The sequence below is a fragment of the Canis aureus genome, chromosome 25, assembly GCF_053574225.1.
Source record: "Canis aureus isolate CA01 chromosome 25, VMU_Caureus_v.1.0, whole genome shotgun sequence".
In the NCBI taxonomy this organism is placed as follows: Eukaryota; Metazoa; Chordata; class Mammalia; order Carnivora; family Canidae; genus Canis; species Canis aureus.
In genome coordinates, this window is record NC_135635.1 from 21,884,424 (window position 1) to 21,906,639 (window position 22,216).

General features: G+C 35.8%; 1 protein-coding gene across 3 annotated transcripts in view; it reads right to left on the minus strand.

Annotated features, from left to right (window-relative positions):
- The window catches only part of RASSF8 (Ras association domain family member 8), a 122,382-nt gene that overhangs the window by 77,943 nt on the left and 22,223 nt on the right, over window positions 1–22,216 (minus strand). For all 3 annotated transcript variants that reach the window (XM_077870680.1, XM_077870684.1, XM_077870681.1), the window contains exon 2: window positions 5,133–5,232. The gene's annotated coding sequence lies outside the window, so the exon portion shown is untranslated. The remainder of the gene's footprint in view (window positions 1–5,132; window positions 5,233–22,216) is intronic.

The window sequence follows — 22,216 nt, forward strand, 5'->3', positions numbered from 1 at the left end:
TTGTGACCTGACATTTGTGAAATTTTTTTAAATTATATATATGAATTTTTCTCTTTTCAACCTTTGCTTTTATATTTTAATCCATCCTTCCCCAAGTCCAAGATTATTATACATTATCTTCTAATATATTTATTATTGTATTTTTCTATTCATTATTTGTAATGACATTCTTACCAACACAAGATTCTTGACTTTCTATTCTGTTCCAAGTATTTTATCAACATTATACTATTTTTTTTTTTTTAAGATTTTATTTATTTGAGAGAGCAGGAGCAGGGAGGAGAGACAGAAGCAGACTCCCCACTGAGCAGGGAGCCTGATGCGGGGCTGGATCTCAGGACTCCAGGATCATGACCTTTGAAGGCAGACGCTCAACCCACTGAGCCATACAGGCGCCCTGACATCATACTATTTTTAGTTAATATGTATCATTATAAGTTCTCCATTATTCTTTATGTAAACATCTCTTGGCTCTTATTTATTCTATAAAAATGAAATTTAGAATCACTGACCTATGAAAAATTCTGAGATTTTGATTAGAATTACATTAAATATACAAATATGAAGACATGGGAAATAATTAATAAACTGCCTTGCTATCTAGAATCACTGGGTCTCTGCATCTTCAGAATGGAGTTTAAGAGTTTCCTGCCCATGGGCCATTCACATTTCTTACAGAGTTTAATCCTCAGCATAAATTTTTATTGCTACTAGGAATGGACTCTTTGTTTTTTAATTTTTGAACTATTACTACTATGTAAACCATGATATTTACATTACAGTGGAATTTTACTATATTAGTTTAAGTATTCTGGGCATTTTTATTATCTGCAAATAATTTTGTTCTTGCCAATAGTTCTCTCTCTTTTTCTGTTCTTAATACAGTGGCTGGATATTTCATAGTTAATTTAGATAAGTAGTGATGACAGCAAGTATGATGCTAATTCTAATAGGAGATAAAATTCTAGGGTTTCACCATTATTAGTATTTTGGTTATCGACAGCTTGATTCCTAATTTGTGGACACTTCCCATAAAATATTTATAGTAAAGATCTTTAAACAGTGAGATAATAGGTGATTATATTTTCCTTCAAATTTTGTTGATTTATATTTTCTAAAAAAATTATCCATTTGATTAAGAGTCTCATACATATGTAGAAAAGTGTCTACAAAAGTATTACCATTTGTATCTACAGAAGTTATATCCAATAACTGCTAATTTTGTCTTTTATGTATATTGTTAGACTAGACACAAACTTCCAATTTGTTTTCCAAGTTTCCTAAAATGAATGGACACATACCTTTATCTCCTTATTTCTCTTAATATTTCTTGTTTAAGTAGAAATGTTTTTAACTCCAAATTACCTTGATTAGTAATCAGTATCTTGCAGAAAGCAAGAGTGAAGCAAACCCTAAAAGTTTTGTTATTAGAAACAACATTCTACTGTCCTTTGTGAAAGAGAGCATAATCTAAAAATAATGCCGATATAAATTTCTCAAAGTAAACTTACTCTAATTTAAATGATACCTCATCCTTTTTACTTAAATACATTCATTTAAGTAAAAGATGCCATAAAATAAATATATTAACAATTTGATATTAGGAAAATCCTAACATTCCCAAATCAGAGTTCCATGTAAATCAGATTCCAATACTCATAGTATAAAAACTTGCATGTTAACAAATGTGTATGGCAATGTGTTCAAATCCTTATCAAATTCCTTTTTTTCATATTTTATTAAGTAACCATTAGACTGAACCTATCTTTTCATCTGAAATAGTTAATTTGAGATACATTATCAGAAAATGCCAGTTTCAAATATAAACAGCTAACTTTTCATTTTTACTCTACCAGGGAAATTTCAAAGTGCTAAAAAATACAAGCTGCTACTCATCTGCTAAAAACAGAAATGAAATAATTAGATCACGATGGCTCCTTTCTCAGAGGGGAAAAAAAAAAAGATGAATGCAACTGGAATGTTTATTGTCACTGAAATTCTTCAGGCCTGGATTCCAAGTATGGGTTTGATGCAGGTTACTATGACAACTTAAATTACAGAAACTGTCCCCTCTTCTACTAAGGTTTTTTGCCAAGAGATCATTTCGAGTCTCCTAAAATCTGTGTGCATGAATTACCTATAATAACAAATATTTCTTTGTAAGTTTTATTTAGAAATGCTCCCATCTAAACCATTAAAACTAAGCATAAACATATAAGAAATAAATCCCACAAATCTACATGGGGCAGAAAACCTAACCTGAAAACACGAACATACACACACACACAGCTTAAAATATAAAATGTTGAGAGTATTTTGAAACTACTTCCCACTACCTGAAGCACAATATACAACCATCATAAGCTTCATTACAGAAACTATGGGAAATTACTTACAAGGCAGTTTGGAAAAAAGATTATGGAGCTTAGTCCTGTTTATCATTTTTTCCCCTCTATTAAATGCCTCTTACAGGAAGGCACCAGAAAACGGGGATGGGAGAAGAATGCAGTCCTATTGTGAATAGAAGTAAATAAATAATATGTAAAATCTTATTTTGTTTTATGTAATTTTTTTTACATAAAATGGAGCTTGAAAGTTCCCACATAGCCTCAAATTTACAAACATAAAAAAAAGATGCCTTGTAATAAGTAAAATGTGAATTATTCTCTATCATTCCCTAAAAGAATAATGGCTCAGGAAAAACTGCATCATTGTGGAGAAATTTAGTAGAAATATTCTGATTGTAAGACATTAAACACTTAAAGTTGCTTCATAAAAAAAAAATAATAAAATTAAGGTACTTTCACAGTGTAGCAATACTGAGAATTCAAAGCTAGTTTTGTTGCATCAAAGTTAACATGCCTAAAATTAGATGCTTCATTTCAAAAAACTTTAGGGAACTCACATACCCTCTCTTTCAATGACTAAAACGGGTTAGTTCAGTAACTAGCAAGAGCAAAACAGTTTTATGTATGGCTATACCACACCCAGGAACTGTTCATTTATTTAAAACAGACAAAACTTAATTTAAAAAAGGAAAGCAAGGTAGTATGCTAAGGGAGTCTCTTTGCACTTGAAGTCAAGAATCAAAGGCTGATAATTTTTAGTATACTAAACATTTGAGAAGAAACAGCAAAAAATTAACTCTGTTAGCAACAAACTCTAGGCAACTCCCACATCTCCTACCTGTATGAGGAGAAAACTAGCAGTGTTCAGTGTTTGTTCTAAAAGAAACAAAAAAATTGAAACATTCAAACCCAAGTGTGTACAATCTCTAAACATTAAATCTGAACCCACAATTCCTCTTGGTGTAACTTTTACTTAAACCCTCCTAAATAGAAAATAATGTAATGAAAAGAAAAATTTACAGAATAGCTTTACCAGTGATGAAAGCTAAATCTAAAATTTCAGTGATGACACAATTATGGAGAGAACTATAGTAAGTGGGACTACATAATACATTTGTTCCTTACTTTTCTTCTTTAGACTATAGTACAAATAGCAGGGCTTAACTAGAATTTTTCAGCTCTTACACAGATATAACAGAATTGCTCTATTAGAATCAGACTTCTGCTTTCAATCCATGTATTTTTGCTAATGCCACAAGCAATGCAACAGAGTCTTGAACCAGTGAGGATATAGACTTGTGGTTTTAGGAATCCATTTCCCTCCACATAGTTTAGTAATTACCACAAGGCTCTATGGTTACACTTTTTATTTCAAGAGGGAATTTATTTATGTAAGACCTTCAAAAATCATCATTGAGGCAAAAATGTAAGCACATAAGTTTTGCAAATGAAGGACTAAGGAATTTACAAGACGGTGTGCTGGTTGGTGCCCGTAAGAGTTTATTCACCTGTAAAATGTGAACAGTTTATTCACAAGTGATTCACATGCTACAAACAAGGTCAAATTATTTTCCGAGACCAAGGAGTCATTTTAATGTTCAAGAGAGAATACACATCAAGCATACAAAAAGTGAAAATTAATTTTGTTGTATATTCCCACCTCAAGAGACTTTGTGACCTCCTTTACCTAATGAAGTCAATTGCACTACTTATGGTATGGAAGCTCAAACTAAAAGCTATTTCAGACTTATCAAGACCTTCTAACCTTTACTTAGAAATACTTTTCTGCTTTAAAAGATGCTGCTATCCAATGATTGATGAATGGATACGGCATATACCTCATGCCTTCTTTATCTGTATTTATATAATTTTATATATAAATTTATATATATACATACATAAAATATACACAAAGCAGTATAAATATATATAAATACACACACACACACACACTAGAATATTTAGAATATTATTTAGTCACAAAAAAGAATGAAATCTTGCCAATTTGCAATGGCATGGATGGAGCTACAGAGTATAGTGCTAAGTGAAATAAGCAGTCCTAGAAAAATAAATACCCTATGATTTCACTCATATGTAGGACTGAAGAAACAAAATACACAAAGGGGATAAAATAAGAGAGAGGGACAAAGCAAGAAACACACTCTTAATTATAGAGAACAAACTGATGGTTACCAGAGGAGAGGGGTGTAGGGATGGTTTAAATAGGTGATAGGGATTAAGGAGTGTGCTTGTTCTGAAAAGCACAGGATGATGTATGGAAGTGTTGAATTGCTGTATTGCACCCAGAAATGAATTTAACACTGTATACCAACTGGAATTAAAACTTACACTTTAAATAAATAAATAAGCTAATTAATTTTTTTAAAAAAGGCTGCCAATTTAAAGTACAAGTAGAGTAATGCTCAGGACACCTAAGAGTGGTGACATATTAATTTGCAAAGATTTGCTTCAGACTTCAGATTTGAAATATAAAGCATGTTTCATAATGCTATTAGTGTCAACCCAAATTTGAACCTAAGGTTTATATTACACTGGCAAAGGATACTATTGCTAATTAAACTTTAGCCTTATCTAAATATAGGCCTTATAAATGGTGATTCTTTTTTTTTTTTTTTTTTTTTTTATAAATGGTGATTCTTAAGAGTTGACCGGTGAATACAACCTTTGAAAGTTTTCCAAAATTTTCAAAAGTTGTTTTTAAAATGTCACTTTAAGTGATACTCTTCTAGGATATATGCAAGGAGTACAAATTTTCAGACTCACCTTACCACATGCTGGAGTCCCCAAGTGGGAGGAGTGTTGAGGTAGTCTTGAGGAAGAGTAGAGCACCAGACAGGTATTCTAGGAAGAGCTATACAGGCACCTGAAAAGGTACACAGTGTTCTCTTACAGTCCTGGCTAATTTTTATCTTAAAAATGCTAAACCACCCCACTTTAACTTATAATCATCAAAGAGCAAAATACATAAGCTTTAGCTTCAAAAGTTTTCCCAAGAAGAATTTCTCCTCCCCTCTCTGACCTTCCCCTCGGTCATCTGAACTGCCATACTTGTGGGGTGGGTTTGTTTTCTGTTTGGTTTCAATTAGCATTTTTGTGCCATTGAAAAAAAAGGAATCTCAGTTGTTTCTGAAAAAGTTTGTTTGATGGGCCCATGGTGTTCTAGGAAAGACTATGTGCCTTCTTTTTCTCCTGACCAAAGCTTCCTGCAAGACCACAGTAATTTCTTGAAAGCAGTTGAGCAGTTAGACGTTTGGAAAACTGCCTAAAGTCAGGGCCTAAAAGTGACGTTGAAGGAGAGATCTCAGGTTTTCAGTCTTCAAAAATAAAAACCAAAACATGCCACACTTTTCTTTGGTGAGTAAAAATTATTACCACTAGCTAACCCCAGAAAGAGCATAACTTGGCACCAGTTCTCTTGACCATTCTATTGCCTAATGCTGTGAGAATGTGAAACTCTGCCATTAGTTATAAAGAAAGCCTAAGAAAGAAATCTTGGCCGCAAGGCGGGAATTGACGCAATTCAGATGTCTGCCCCATTCAGACTATGCCCTTAACAGATGTTTCTGCATTTATTTATAGAAAGGTTTACTTTAGTAACAAGACTATCTTCTATCATCTACTTTTTTTTTGCACACCAAGACGCTTTTATTATCAATAGAAAAAAGCATCAAAAAACTTAAAATCCTTAAAATCTTAGTATGAAATATCAAATTAAAGTATACAGTTCAGAAAGAACCCAAATCTGATGCAAGGTATCAGAAAACATATAAATTTCAAACACAACTGAGGAAGGGGTAAGTTACCTCAAAATTTCCCCTTCCATAGCTGGGCTTCCCCTATAAGGCTACTATACCTCTGAATGGAGACAGTGTCTCTCAGTCTGGTTAACAGACTAATATTTCATATAACTTAATAGTTGTATAAAAATATCCATTTCTGGATTATTTTTTACATAGTGTTATTGCTGCAGTGCAAAGATACATTAGTGCATGCTCCAAGTTGTAAAAGAGAGAGAGAGCAGCATTCACATTAAAATTTCTCATGAAGGGGATCCCTGGGTGGCTCAGCGGTTTAGCGCCTGCCTTCAGCCCAGGGTGTGGTCCTGGAGTCCCAGGATCGAGTCCTACATCAGGCTCCCGGCATGGAGCCCGCTTCTCCCTCTGCCTATGTCTCTGCCTCTCTCTCTCTCTCTCTCTCTCTCTCTCTCTCTGTGTCTCCCATGAAAAAATAAATAAAATCTTAAAAAATATGTATTTCTCATGAAAATAAATAAGCTTTAAGCGAACTAGATATCACAGAATTCCTGTTTCATCATTTTATGTCAGATGGGTTAGAGTTCAACTAGACCTATCTACCTCCTAAAGAAGCTAAAAGAAAGACACATATTTAAGGCTCATGTGTCTTGGTAAAATAAAAGAGTCTGTCCATGGAGCATATCATCCAAAAAGCAAGAAGAGTCAGCCCTGTTGGAAGAGAGCACTGGAAGATGAATTAAAAACCATGTGAGAATGGCTAAATAGACTAAGCAGCCTAATTCTCACCCATGGGCCTAGAAGCTATCTGGAATCTAGCCTGTTTGGAAAAGGGATTCTTATTTACTTAAATAAAAAATTTCACTTCTTACCCATCTTTTCTTCTTTAAAGCCTCATCTTTCTTTTCAGTTTTGTTTTGAAAAAATCTTTTGAAAGTGGAAAGTGGGCACTTAAGAAGGAGTTTCTAAAACTGATATAATCATTATCTTCTTTTATCCATAAAATAAGGTTATCAATACTAGAGCCAAACATTTAAAGGCTAAGAAGATTATTGTTCCTATTTCCTCATGTGTAATTAAAAAATGATACTTGGGCAGCCCGGGTGTCTCAGCGCTTTAGCACCACCTTTAGCACAGGGCATGATCCTGGGACCCGGGATCAAGTCCCCCATCAGACTCCCTGCATGGAGCCTGCTTCTCCCTCTCTTTGTGTCTCTCATGAATAAATAAATAAAATCTTAAAAAAATAAAATAAGAAATGATACATATATGCTAACATTAAAATCTCTTTTTAGATTTTTATAATTGCAAAGTTCTGGATGAATCAAGGTTCTTTGGAATGGGATGGAAGTGTCCTGGGAATGTGCTTGGGATGCCTGTGATAAATGCCAAAACTGACAAGAAGCAAGGGTGTCAGACCCTTGTATACTTGTACTCACCTCTCTAAGTCTCCTGTGAGGCTTTAATCCTCTCTCTACTGATTACTATAACCATCCTAACTATTCAACCCATTACCCAAACCACTTAAACAGAAACACACACAAAAAGACCAAATCCTATTATTCTACTGTTTTTAAAAGCTTCCGCAAAAAAAGTTCGAATTTCTTTTGTTTTGCCTGTAACTGTGGTGACAGTATTTTCCTAACCACAAATATGGACATAAGATCTAGCAACTGTGAGTGGTCATGAAGGCAGTAAGAGATTTGTGATTTAAACTGAGATAATCTCAGAAAATTTACAATGTACCTGAGACTCTTCACATCCTTACAGGCTACTGTCTAAACTCATTTCTAGTCATTCCCTTGAAGTTACCACATGACATGCTCCAGCCCCAACCCCACTGCTCTAGCTCTAGTTTATGCTGGCATATCATGCCTGGGTTCCACCAACTTTCTGTGCTGATCAAACTCCAATTTACCTTCCAAGAGACAACCAAATGTCTTCCAACCCCAGGAAACCTTCCCTCATCCAAAATGATCCTAAGAATTCTCAAGTGATGGGCTAAGAGGACTCTCTGGTACTGTTTCCAAAATCCCCACAATGCTATAAGGAAGGTAAGCTATAAAAAGGGAATAATCAGAAATGAAAACTAAAGAATAGAAAGGTTAAATAAGTGGTCCGAGATCATATAGCTAATAAACAAGGGAGCCAGAATTGAACTCAGGCAAAATGACCTCAGAGCCCATGTTCTTGAATACTGACCTCATCATCTCCAGATGTAACTCTGTTATAATACTTGGCATAATTATAATGAAATATTTGCCTTTCCTTGAGGGTAGAGAAATTTTGTATTGCTGTCTATATTCACGTTGCCTAGCACATAAAAGGTGCTCAGTAAATGTCTGTTGAGGGCTTGATGAATTCAGAGTTTTATGGAATGGCAACAGGTTATTCAGTGATGCTAAGCTTATCATCAGTGGAAGTCCTACCAAATTAAATGATTTCTTTTACCCAGAATTCTCCTATGACCATATGTCTGAAAAACAGATCTCTATTATGGAAGCAACTGAAATGTACCAATAATCAACGTATACCAACATGTGTCATTTGGTGTAAAAGATGTAAAAATTGAAAACCTCTATACTCCAATAATTATATTATTTTTGATAAAATTAAAATTTAGGTTATTTGAACATTCACTGGGCCCTTGCACGTATTAGATTAGACATTCTAGTTTGGTAGCCAGCCTCCAAGATCGTTCCCAAAGATCCTTGCTTCCTGGTCTTCACACCTTTGTGTATTCTCTTCCCACTATGAGCAGAGTTAACTTGTACAGCCAGAGGGATTATCATGGAAATGATGTATGACTTCCAGGCTAGGTCATAAGACAATGCAGCTTCCATCCTACTCTCTCTGTTCGTGTTACACAGATGGTCAAATAGTCCTAAGGAGAGATCCACATGGTAAGAAACAGGCATCCTGACAACAACCAGTTCAAATTTGCCAGGCATGTGAGCAAATCACCTTGGAGGTGGATTTTCCAGCCCCAGTCAAGCTTTCATATAGACTACTTGTAACATGGGATGACATCTGGACTTCAATCTTATGTAAGATTCTGAGCCAGAGCCACCCTTCTATGACATTCCTGGATTCCTGATCCAAAGAAACTAGGTGAGATAAAACAAAACAAAACATTTATTGTTTTATGTCCTTAGGTTAAATATATTCTAGGCCTAGGCTCAGGGCAATTTATAATGCAGCAAGAGATAACTAATATATATATCTATTGTCACACAGCCTTTATTTAACTTAGTTTATAATGATACAAAATAGAAGTTACTGATGCAAATTCCTATACATTGAAGAAAACCAAAATAGAATAAGAATAACTTCAGAGTAAAATAAATTCCAGTTTTCAAGAGATGTTGCCTCTCTTTTTTTCTTCTTTCCTTCTTTTCTTTTTTCTTTTTTTCTTTCTAAAGTGAAATAAGGCATCTAAGCCCTTCATTTGCTTGTAGGTATCTCTTAGTGACTGCTGATTAATTGTTGGGTATATTCCCTTCCTCTAAACTAGGCCCACCAGATGGATAATCAATGGACAAGTGGCATTTTTATAACAGCAGGAATCAGAAAAGATCTTAATGCTCTAGTTGTTCAAATCTTATAGGTCATATGAGAAAAAGCCTAAATGTTTTGGAGGAAGCTACTCTTTACTCTGTGACTTCAAGATGCCTGAAAAGTTTTTTAAAAAGCATGTTTCTTTTTATCAAAAAAAAGAGAAAATCCCCCTCAATATTAAAATATATTCAACTATAAATATTCAATTATAAATAGAATGCTATAGCACATTTTCCTAAGTGATACCTCTTTGTATACACAAAACAAGTTAAAACCATAAATATTATACAAATTTGAAATTCTCCTGAATTTTTAGTTTTTCTAATAAAAGAAAGGGTAAGAACATTCAAAGTTTTTTTTCTTCTTTGACACCAAAACTCACAGCTATCCTACATTTGTGAATATGATTCAGTTGTACTAAAAGAAATATGCAATGTTAGTAAGAAATGTAGCTTAAGTTTTTGTATTAATACAATCTGACAGCCCCATTTTGCAGAGGAAGACACGAAGATCTCAGAAAGATTTGATACCTTTCCAGGATCATGTGGCTAGTAAATAGTAGAGTCCTGATTCAAACTCAGGAGTTCTTGATTTGAAAGATCCTGCTTTTCTCTACAATACTTCCATCCCAGATTAGTTCACATGACCCATGCTGCTCTTGGTAAGTGTTCACATTCTCTACTGTACCTTCCCCTTCTGGCCTAATAAACTGATCCATAAACTGTAGGAACTGAAATGCATCCTTGTTTATCTTATAATTTGTTATTAAATGTCACACAGGAAATCGGAAGAGTGACAAAGGTGGAGGACAAAATCAATTATTTTTTAAATAACCGAGCAATTACTTTTGCTTAGAGAAGTTTGAAAAATGTGTATCATAAACTTTTAGACAAGCTATCCAAGGGTTGCTTGGATAGGGTCTTCTACCCCTAGCTAACACCAGAGTTGTTTCCAGATCAACTGCAGAGTTTTGGTAAGCATTCATCAAATTATCTAGGTGTTTTTACTGAAGATCTATTACTCCAATTTGAATTGGCCAAAAAAACCACTGTTAAATGCATATAGGTTAAAGAACAAACATAACCGTGTTAATAGAAGCTATATTTCCCTGTAAAACATGCAACACACAAATATGACACTGGGACATTTTAAACAGTTACATTGAGTAAGCCTTTAGAAACAACAGCATTATCTTGGTGTGGTCCAGTGATCAGGACTGCATACATGACCCAGTGTTTAAAGAGAAAACATCAAACTGATGGAAATGTTAGGAGGGAAAAAGACCTGAAGAACAGAAAAGTAAGTGTGCCCCTTCTGCAAAGCTGTCTTTACTACTGCTTAGAAAGTACAAGGCTCTTTTAGAGGCACAGTGACTTTTTCAGGAGAATTTTGTAGACATTGGTATACCCGTGAAAGAGCTGCTTTTTAAGACCAGGAAAATTTTCAAATAATTTAACTGGTCTTTGATATAAAGGAACTACAAAGGTAATGACACTGGTGAACCTGTGACCATCCTTCAGCAGATAGTTTCTTGAAACATACTAAAAGGACCTGAGATTTCCAGAATGTTTTGTGTTGTTAGACTCACTCCCCTACTGTACCATGAATCCTGTCTCATTTCTTCTTTATAATCCCAGCACCTAGCATAGAGTCTGGCACACTAACTAAATGAGAATGGGAGGAAGGCCAGCAGGAGGGTCTTGATAAAGCAGGAATTTGACATGCTATTTCCTGAGGTGGCATGCAGGCAGCTAGCTGATACAAATTTCTCTTTTCCTCCTCTTCCTACAAGGACTGATTGTTGGGAGGTAGGTAAACTACTTTTTAAATGGAAGAAAAAGAATTTAATTAAAAAGCAAACTTGTGGCTTTGTTTTTTGTATTAACACAAATGAAATCCCAAATATTGATTTCAGCCACCACTCCCCAATCACCCTGGAAATTTTAAAAATACCACAGATTTCTCTACTTAACCTCTTCTTGGCCTATCAGATTTGATTATCCAGTTTTATTTCTGTCAATTTACCATCTGTTCAATACTGCTATCAGACAACAAGAAAAATCCCAAGATTGCTTTTAAAGATCTCATAGTTCTGATCAGGTTGTCCATGGGGATGTTTTAAACTTCCTCCCGTTTTCCTTCTATTGGTCTCAGAATTAATTTTTTAAAATCCTAGATAAAGAAGGGTATGTTCAAATGTGATGGATTCATTTTTAAAATAACACTAAAAAATTTCAAGTGACAATGATTTTTATTCTTTTTTTTTAAGATTCTATTTATTTATTCATGCAAGAGAGAGAGGTAGAGACACAGGCAGAGGGAGAAGCAGGCTCCACGTAGGAGCCCGATGTAGGACCCGATCCCGGGACTCCAGAATCACGCCAAGGGCCAAAGGCAGGCGCTAAACCGCTGAGCCACCCAGGGTTCTCCTCATTCTTTTAAAATGGGAATTGACAGAAAACTTTTAGCATATAGTTTTTTTAAAAAAGAACAAAAAACATAGAAAGCAAAGAATATCCTGCTATTGAAACTGATAGTTACTATAACATTTCAGCATCCTCAAGTATGTTTTAATTTTCTAATTTCCTAAATTGAGCCGTTTCATAATGTATGTTAATCTTGAATAAATGTCTTCATTTCAGTTCAAAGAAGAGCACAAGCAATAAAGCTACTTCTTAAGTTGAAGAAAAGAGTATCTTTATGTTTAAATGCTATTTAAGCCAGGCGCTCGTAATTATTATACTTTTCCTATTTCTGAGGCCTTATCATTTCCTGCCTTCGTGCCTTAAGGATGGCAAGTCCTTGGATCATTTCTGGAATTATAGCCTCCAGATTTGGTGTCTTCTTTTCTCTTGCTAAGACCTTATGATACTGACTGTAATGCTGTGCTAATAAATGCTCAATTTGGCTCCAGGTTAATCAAAAGGAAGTTAAGAGGCAAGACTGTGTAGTTCACATGATGTATCACAGATTTTGGTCAGTTCATACTATTCATGGTCTAGCAATGACTCTAAAAATCAAGAGTCCACTCTGGATCCCAAATATAGGAAAAATAGCAGAAACACATAAAAACCAGTGTGTAAGAATAAATAAGGGAGAAAACAGGATTAAAAAAGGGAAAATGATTAAAGCAAAGAGAAGTAGCAAAAGAGGAGAAGGGGAGAAATAAACAGGAACTCGATCAAGGTTGTGAAAAGCCAATGACTGAGGGAAATGATAGGTCAGATGTGAGGGAAACACATGGAGAAAGCCAATGGAAGTCTAATGCCTGCACAATTCAGAGAGAAACTGGGTTAAGAGGAACAGTCAACAGATGTGCAGACAGAAGAGGCAAGCAACATTGGCATGATATGGAAGCTGGCAACAGCCTACACATCACAGGCCCCAAAAGGCACACACAACCACTATCTCAATGGTCTAGATGACCCAAGAAACGTGAGGTCATCCACACTATGAAATCAAGGCTCCAGAAAGAGAAAAGTAAAATTGGCCTTGTCCTCCACATGTTCTGGCAGTAGTGCAGCAAACACCCTAATCTGAGCTCTGCTATGACAACGCATTTGGGACACTCATAACCTCCCTGAGCTTCAATTCCTCATCTGCACAGCAAAGCTCTTGGGAATAAGTACATCTGCTATGGTTTTTAAGAAATGCATCATGATCAACATCTCTATATCCCTGGAACATGAAGGATCCTGGAAGAATATGAACTGATGAATGTAAATCATCAAGGCCACTCTGACCTCTGGATGGGGCAGATCCCAACTTGGGATGCTGGGAAAACCAGACTGGACATAACTATCTTACCTCTATTAAGACTGAGGGCAGGCTCTGCTACAGGGTCACAGAGACCAGGAGAATTGCTTGCTAGAACTACAGCCAGAAAAAAAAAAGTCTCTAAACACTTCATTTTATACCACTATCTATGTGCCAAGCCACTGTTTTAAGTACTTTATGCATATTAATTCATTTACTTCTCATAACAATCCTAAGAAATAAATATTTTCCTCATTTCCTGATAAGGCTAATAACTTACAACTCAGCTCATCCTGCTAGCAAATGGCAGATTCTGTATATGAACCTGGCCCTGTCTACTATAGTCTATGCTCCTACACACTCCACAACACTGCCTCTAGCCAGGACTTCGCAGCTTGCTCTGATAGGAAGGACTTCTCTCCTTCACGTACTGATTTTAGACACAGCTCCCTGAATTTCACATCCAAAAGACAGAGGTAAGACCACTTCCTTCCCAACAGAGTATTTTTATGTGACAAGGCCCAAGGGGAAAGAAAGATGCTCTACATCATGTATCATTATGGAAATGCAAAGTAAAACAACGAAATACTAAAACACACCTATTAGAATGCCCAAAATCTGGAACACCAAATGGAACAGGAACTCTCCGTTCACTGCAGGTGAGAATGCAAATTGATAGTCACTTTGGAAGACAGTTTGGTGTCTAGTAAACATACTCCTTCTACAGGATCCAGCGATTATACACCTTGGTATTTATCCAAACAAGAGTTAAAAACATATCCACATGGAAGCCTGCATGTAGATATTTACAGCAACTTTATTTATAGCTCACAAAACTTGGAAGCAATTAAGATGTCCTTCAGCAGGTGAATAAATAAACTTGGTACAATCGGACAATGGAATATTATTCAGAGTTAAAAATGAGTTAGCAACCATGAAAAGACATGGAGGAAAGATAAATGCATATAACTGAGACAGAAGCCAATCTGAAGAGACTACATACCATACGATTTTAACACTATGACATTCATTCAAGAAAAGGCAAACTATGGCAACAGTTAAGATTAGTGGTTGCCATGGGTTGAGAGAGAAACAAAATAGAACACAGAGAATCTTTAGGGTAGTACAACTCTATACTCTAATGGTAGATACCAATCACACATTTGTCCAAACACATAGAATGTATGACATCAAAAGTAAACAACAGTGTAAACTATGGACTTTGGGTGATAATGACATGTCAATGTAGATTAATTTTAACAAATGTACCACTCCAGTGGGGAATGTGGATAATGAGGAAGGTTATGCATGTGTGGGATATATGGGAAATCTCAGTGACTTCCCCTTAATTTTGCTGTGAACCTAAGACTGCTCTCTAAAAAAATAAAGTCTTAAAAAAAAAGTGCCTAATAACAGCTGGCACATTCCAGATCCTCAGTAATTGCTAATTTATACCTTTACCTCAAGTGATCATTACGTAGATAAAGGTCAGCCTATATCTGCCCAGCTTTCCATGTCTATGTCCAACTAAGGCCCAAACTGGTTCCCTGCACAGCCAAAGACAGCAATGTTAGGACTAAGTCTGTTTTCCTCCAAAAGGCACCAAACAAAATTACCTGGATGTGTCTCCCTTTGATGGATACTACCGAATTTAAAGATGCCTTCATCAGGAGCTATGGAAAGTACAGGCTAGTCTGAATCCAGCACTGAAAGATCCTGTTTCTGAGCTGTTCTTTGATATATTACAACATACTACATAAGGCCTACAGTTACAGCATTTGATGGAAAAAAACAAAACCTTTGGCATAAACTACAGAATAATTGTAGAAATTTTTTAGAACTCATTTCTGCATGGTGCGACAAAAATGCAACCCTGGGACTTTGAGCAGAGCAGAGTTCACTTCCCACATCCACTAGCCAACAAGGCTGGGGAAATCAAAACTGTCCTGTGCTCATAATTCACAAGTTCTACATCTGAGAAATAAAAGGCTCAAGACGAGGTTTATATGATCACCCTGGATATTTTCCTCTGGACATATTCCAATTTGTTAACATCTATAAAACTTGGCACTCAAAATAAAAATGACTTTTTTCTTTAAAGATTTTTACTTATTTATTCATGAGAGACACAAGAGAGAAGCAGAGACATAGGCAGAGAGAGAGGCAGGCTCCATGCAGGGAGCCTGATGTGGGACTCGATCCCGGGACTCCAGGATCACGCCCTGGGCTGAAGGGCAGGCATTTAACCGCTGAGCCACCCAGGCGCCCCAAAAATGACTTTCTAAAGATGGTCTGATCACCATAAAAGATTTATTACCTGTGTTGGCTCTGCGTTGACTTTTTTATTATTTTCGTTAAATGCTGAATAAAGTATAAAAATTCCAAGGGAATAAACGTGTATACCGACAACCAGGTTAAAAAAGAAAAGTAAATTACTAATATCTCTGAAACTCCTTTTGATTCTTTTTTTTTTCTCCTTTTGATTCTCAACCCACTCCTTCATGTCCCACCTCGAGGTTAAAACTTTCCTAAATTCTATGTGTACTCTTGCCTTTAGAAAAATAATCATTCATATATAAATGATACACTATTTAGTTTGCCCAAATTTCCCAACTTCATATAAATGGATTCACATTACATACAATCTTTTGCACCTTGCTTTTTCTATTCAGCATTATGTTGGTGCTTGGATTAGTCACAAGCACAGGTATGGGCTAAGGCTGGCCGTTGCTAGGCAGCATCCACTCTAATGGGGTTGTACCCATGCTGTATTTACCAGTGTTCATCATGTTCAGTTATTACCCTAGTCCTATAATAACCCACTATATATATAAACCACATCATAGTTATATTTTCTGCAACTGATGTTTTGTTTTCTTCCAGGTTTTCTGGGGTGGGCCACATAAAGTACTCTAACACTGATGGATACATCCTGGGTTGTACGGTACATGTATTTTCACCTTCATTAAAATCAATTCTCTTAAAAAAAAAATAAAATAAAATAAAATAAAATCAATTCTCTTAGAAACTGTGGTCATGACCCATTGCAGTTTATGAAATTGCCTGGGTTGCTTCAACTTTTGTTTTTAAATGAAAAGGAGCAAATTAGAAAGGAAAAATAATAGAGAACATTACCCTTAAGAGGTTACAATCAGGGATCCCTGGGTGGCGCAGCGGTTTGGCGCCTGCCTTTGGCCCAGGGCGTGATCCTGGAGACCCAGGATCGAATCCCACGTCGGGCTCCCAGTGCATGGAGCCTGCTTCTCCCTCTGCCTATGTCTCTGCCTCTCTCTCTTTCTCTCTCTGTGACTATCATGGATAAATAAAAATTTAAAAAAAAAAAAAAAAAAAAGAGGTTACAATCAATTTCTTGAAACTCTGACTTAAATTATACACATGTATCACATGTATCCACATGTCAATAAAGGAATTTCTTACTGTAGGTCACAGTCAGAAAGCTCAGAACAGTCCACCAATTCAATAATTCTTTCTTTGGCTGTGTCTAATTTACCAGTAAGCCTGTGTGCTGACTTTTAAGTTCTAATTATATATTTAATTTCTCAAAGCTCGACTTAGTTCTTTCAGACCTCCTTTGCCATTTTTCTTTTCGTTTGCTATTCACTCACATTTTTAACATTCTCATTTCTTTAAAACAAGGTTACTTTATATTCTCTGTCTGATAATGGTATCTACAATCACTACACGTCTAGTTCTATCATCTACTACTCTGGCTGGTTTGATTCACTGATGCCTTGTTTAATTGTTTTATAATTTTGATTGTAAGTTAAAATTTCTTTGGATTGTATTTTTCGAACTCTTTGAGGCCTAGGTTAAAGAAAGATTCCCCCAGGAGGAATCTGTACTTGCTTCTGCCCTGAGCTAATATGCTAAAACCACTTTACAACTATATATCTGTCTTTTTTGAACCACTCAGGTAGGTCTAAATTAGGACTGCAAACCTGCACGAATGCTAGTTATTGGTTATGAAATATTAGGCAGTTTTCCTTACAGTTGCTGGGGACTGGGAGATCATCAGGGGAAAAGTTAGTTCTAGTTCAACACTACATTATGAAAGCAACCTTTAGGGGGTCCAGACTGATGCGGACACATCTATTAATTTTTTTTTTCTCCTAACATAGGCTGTGGGCTTTGTCTCCTGTCTTCAGAGCAACAGGAGACCAAGTAAATCAAAGCTCACATTTTCTGGATTCGACAAGTGATCTCATATTGTCCGTTTCACTCACCTCACTGAGTTCTTGCTTTCATTTTCCTTTTTTAAAAAAAATTTTTTTTAAATTTTTTTATTTATTTATTCATGAGAGACACAGAGAGAGAGAGAGAGAGGCAGAAACAAAGGCAGAGAGAGAAGTAGGCTCCATGCAGGGAGCCTGACGTGGGACTAGATCCAGGGTCTCCAGGATCACATCCTGGGCTGAAGGCAGGCACCAAACCGCTGAGCCACCAGGACTGTCCTCGCTTTCATTTTCCAGCCCATGTTTTCCCCTCATCATTTTTAAAGGCACATTTATGTCACTTATCTAGCATTTTATTTTAGTTTGTGGTAGAAAAGTAGTTTAGCGTATCTAGTCTCACACACCACCAGAAATGAAAGGTTGCATTAATCTTTTAAACAGCCATTACTTCCTGTTCTTTTTCATATGAGCTATGTTGAGATAAGTTTCCTCATTCTTGCACTTACGTAACTACTATTATTTTTAACCTAAATGTAGAAATTCATATTCTGACCCATAAAATTTAGTTTTTTTAGGGTTCAGCCATTGTTTGAAGCCATTAAAATCATTCTGAATTCTCAATCTGTCATTTTTACATTTTATCTACATCTTCAAACTTTTTCATTCGCAAACTCGATTAACATGACTTCGATTTTTTATTCCAAGTTGAAAAAGATGTGGAACATGATATCACTCATGTATAATTAATTATACTGAAATCCATTTCTGAAAAAAATGGATACATCAGGATAGTAACACCCAGTATGTTCAATTTCATGCAATAAAAGATGTTTGCCCAGAAATGCGCTTTTATAAAATCAGTGTTTTATTACCTTTACCTAAGTGTTATTAAAGGATGATTATGGATAATTTTTAGTATAGATCCTTCAAATGGGGATTGCTATGCCTCCCTTACACATACCACAAATTAAATTTGATACAGATATAAGAGTAGGTTAAAGTTAACAGGAAGGATGGCATTAAAACGATGTTACAGAAATAATCAATCATGGCTTAAATGTTGCTGACGGGTAAAACCATGATAGCAATAGCAAAGATCCTGCAGGGAGGGCTGAGAGAGTCACACTGAGGTGAAGACTGGTTTAGCCTTTGCTTCAGTGATTAATTTTAAGAGAAGCAACAAGGTCATTTAGCATACCTGGTTCATTCCACCTCTGTGAGAAAGGGACCAGCAACTAAAAACATATTAACATTATATAAGGTAACAATATAATTTATCATACTGGACAAAAGGTCCTTTTGTTATACCAGAACAACAGAGGTGAACCAGGACTGATCTAGTAAATCAGGACATGTGTCACCCTAGCAATGTAACTCTTTCCTCATAAAGCAAATGCTTTACTAGCTCCTTAAACTGCTCATAAAAGTATACATCCATTGCCAATTTTCTGCAAAATCTAAATTTATGGGATAGTATGCTAATAATGTCCTTCAATGCTTCCCTCTCAAATGTTATGTTTAATAGAGTTTGTTAAAATAAGCAGTTTGATATCCTTAATTCTTAAAATGGAAGTTTTAAAGGAATTTAAGTTATCTAAAAAAATTCACTGAATTGGAATATCTTGTCCCACGAATTTTTTAAAAATTAGCTTAAATTTAAATTATTCTTAAAATGAGACTATCTAAAAAATCTGACATGTACATCCCTTGTGATGAAAAAATTAAAATTAGAGCATTTATAACTACTGCTCTTGCCTCGGCTAGGTCTGCTCAGGAGCTAGCTGAGGTTACTTAGATAACCAAGAAATCCTTTCTCACAAACCTAAGAACTCAGTACTACCCCTACCCTACTACTCTCACCAGCTAACAAGAAAACAATTTAAAGCACAAATCCACCTTTCACTAAGTGTTCTATTTGGCCAACACGGTGTTTTGATGCTTTTAAAAGGTCGGAAATCACCCAAAATATCCAGATACATGGCTTCTCTGAAAAAAAAAAAAAAAAATAGAAGATAACGCCAAACACTGGTCCATCCACATTTCCTAAAGGCAGTAATCAGCTAGAGCTGAGTGGGGACCACTTCCTTTAAGTAGGGCATATATATATATACCCTAACTTGCCACAGTTTTAACCACTTATCCTTTATACCAACCCCACTTCACCTCTTAATGCCGTTTGCCTGACCGTGGTAATGAGTTTGCAAACCCTGCCATAAAGCATTTGAAAAAAGAGACACTTCATATACACAGAAGGGCACTGTATACCCACAGCCTCAGGGGTTCTAGAACAAGAGCCTCCACTACCACACCAGGTCAGTCTGCTGACGGATTCATCTGTCTGATCTCTCATTCTTTTTTTTTGCTCACTTCCATGCCTTCCCTCATCTCTGCTTTTTCTCCTTCCGTTGACCTCATTTTTCTCAGATCAGTTCTTCCTACTGGATGCTTAGTTAACTTTCTGTAGTTTAAAAAAATCTCTCCAAACCTATTTTCTCATTTGTAAAATGAGCAAATTTACCTTGCAGAGTTGTAAGATTAAACAAAAATGTGGGTAAAGGACTGAGCATAGCCCTGCACCTATAATATTCACTCAGTTCATGATTCTTACTATTACTTGGGCAACAAACTCCAAAACAAAATCAATAATGAACCAATGCAATAAAACAACCTTGTTTTATGGAATTTATTGAGTTTAAAGAAGTTATAATTAGCTTGCTTTTAAAAATAGGTAAAACAACAACAAAAACACTATACATCAGTAAGAAATAATAAACTCAGCTACATCATGTAATCACTTAATGGAAAGAGGGCACCTATGGCATAGAAGGAAAGTTACTCAGATCCTGCAAATTTCCAGAAATCCTTCTTTGCTGATTTCCTTGTTCTCCTCATTTAGGCGACAACTTCATTTCTTCTAAGGTGCTTTTAATGAAGGCACGGAAATGATATCTTTCTTACATAAAGATCTTTCCCACCCCACACAAAAAGCATGGTAGTTACTACATTTTTTTAAATTAAATACTCTCTTAAAAAAAAGATTTTATTTATTTATTAATGAGAGACAGAGAGAGAGAGAGAGGCAGAGACATAGGTAGAGGGAGAAACAGGCTCCCTGTGGGGAGCCTTATGCAAGACTTTATACCAGGACCCTGGGAGATACTCAACCACTGAGCATCCCAAATACTCTCTTTAAACCAAAGATCAATTGGAGAAGGACAAACATTATATAGTCTCATTCATTTGGGGAATATAAATAATAGTGAAAGGGAATAAAGGGAAAAGGAGAAAAAATAAGTGGGAAATATCAGAAAGGGAGACAGAACATGGAAGACTCCTAACTCTGGGAAACGAACTAGGGGTGGTGGAAGGGGGGAGGTGACTGGGTGGTGGGCACTGAGGTGGGCACTTAACAGGATGAGCACTGGGTGTTATTCTGTATGTTGGCAAATTGAACACCAATAAAAAATAAATTTATTATTTAAATAAATAAATAAATAAATAAATAAATAAATAAATAAACCAAAGATGCTATGTATCTTTTTGTCGTGTATATTGTGTGTCCTTTTTAAAATTCTTAAAACAGCATATGTGAGGAAAGTCTTTTCTTTCTCTAAAGAGAATGCTTCATATAATTGTATTATGAGTATTACAGAATAATGACCCACCCAGCCAAAATAAGTAACAACAAAACATTCACATTTGTGGGCTAAATACCTTGTTAGGACAAACATGCTGCAGACTTTTCAAGACACAGCATATTTATTTAAATCACTTTTTAACCATGGGGGAAGAATACTTAGAAAATTTGATGAAAATGAAGAAGTAGACCTAATGATGAAATTCAGCTTCTTGTACTTAAATTTTTTAAACCACCACACTAAATTTTGTCACTGTGAACCTCAGTTTAAGAGTCTCCTTCTTCAAGAGACCTTTCCTGATTCCTCCCTCCTTCCTCCAACAAGCAAAAACTGGCCAGTCTTCTTGTGTCCTGACTCTACCTGCTACACACTTCTACTACAGAAATGAAACCATTGCATGTGTTGTTGATCCATCTTCCTTACCTCTCTTGTAAAAATTCCTCAAGGGTAGAAACTGTCTCTGTGTCCCCTTCACCTAACACAGTACAAAGAATACAAAAGCTCCTAAACTCTCCTCTATGGCAAAGCTTCAGCATGCAATGGCAGTTAAAATAAATAATGGTGAGGCCAACTTTGTGTTAGAATCCTATCTCAGCCCCACTCTTCTTATCCATTTAAGTCTGGGTAAATAATTCTGTGCCTCAGTTTTTGCACAGGTAAAATGGGGGATAAAAAGTATAGACTCCATGAGGTGGTTGTGAAATTTAAATGAGTTAATATGAGTAAAGTGCTCAGGACCTGGCACATTATGAGCATTCAGATATTATAAATAAAATTATTATGATTATTTAAAAATCAGCCTACATTTCCTCACACTCTTCAACTCAATGCTTACTTTACTTTTCTTGAGATCATCCATGACCTCCTTATTGCCAAAAGTCAAGTCCTTATTCTACTTGACTTCCATCTTCAGCTTCAATACTGCTGGATATCTCTTTGCTTTTAAGGCT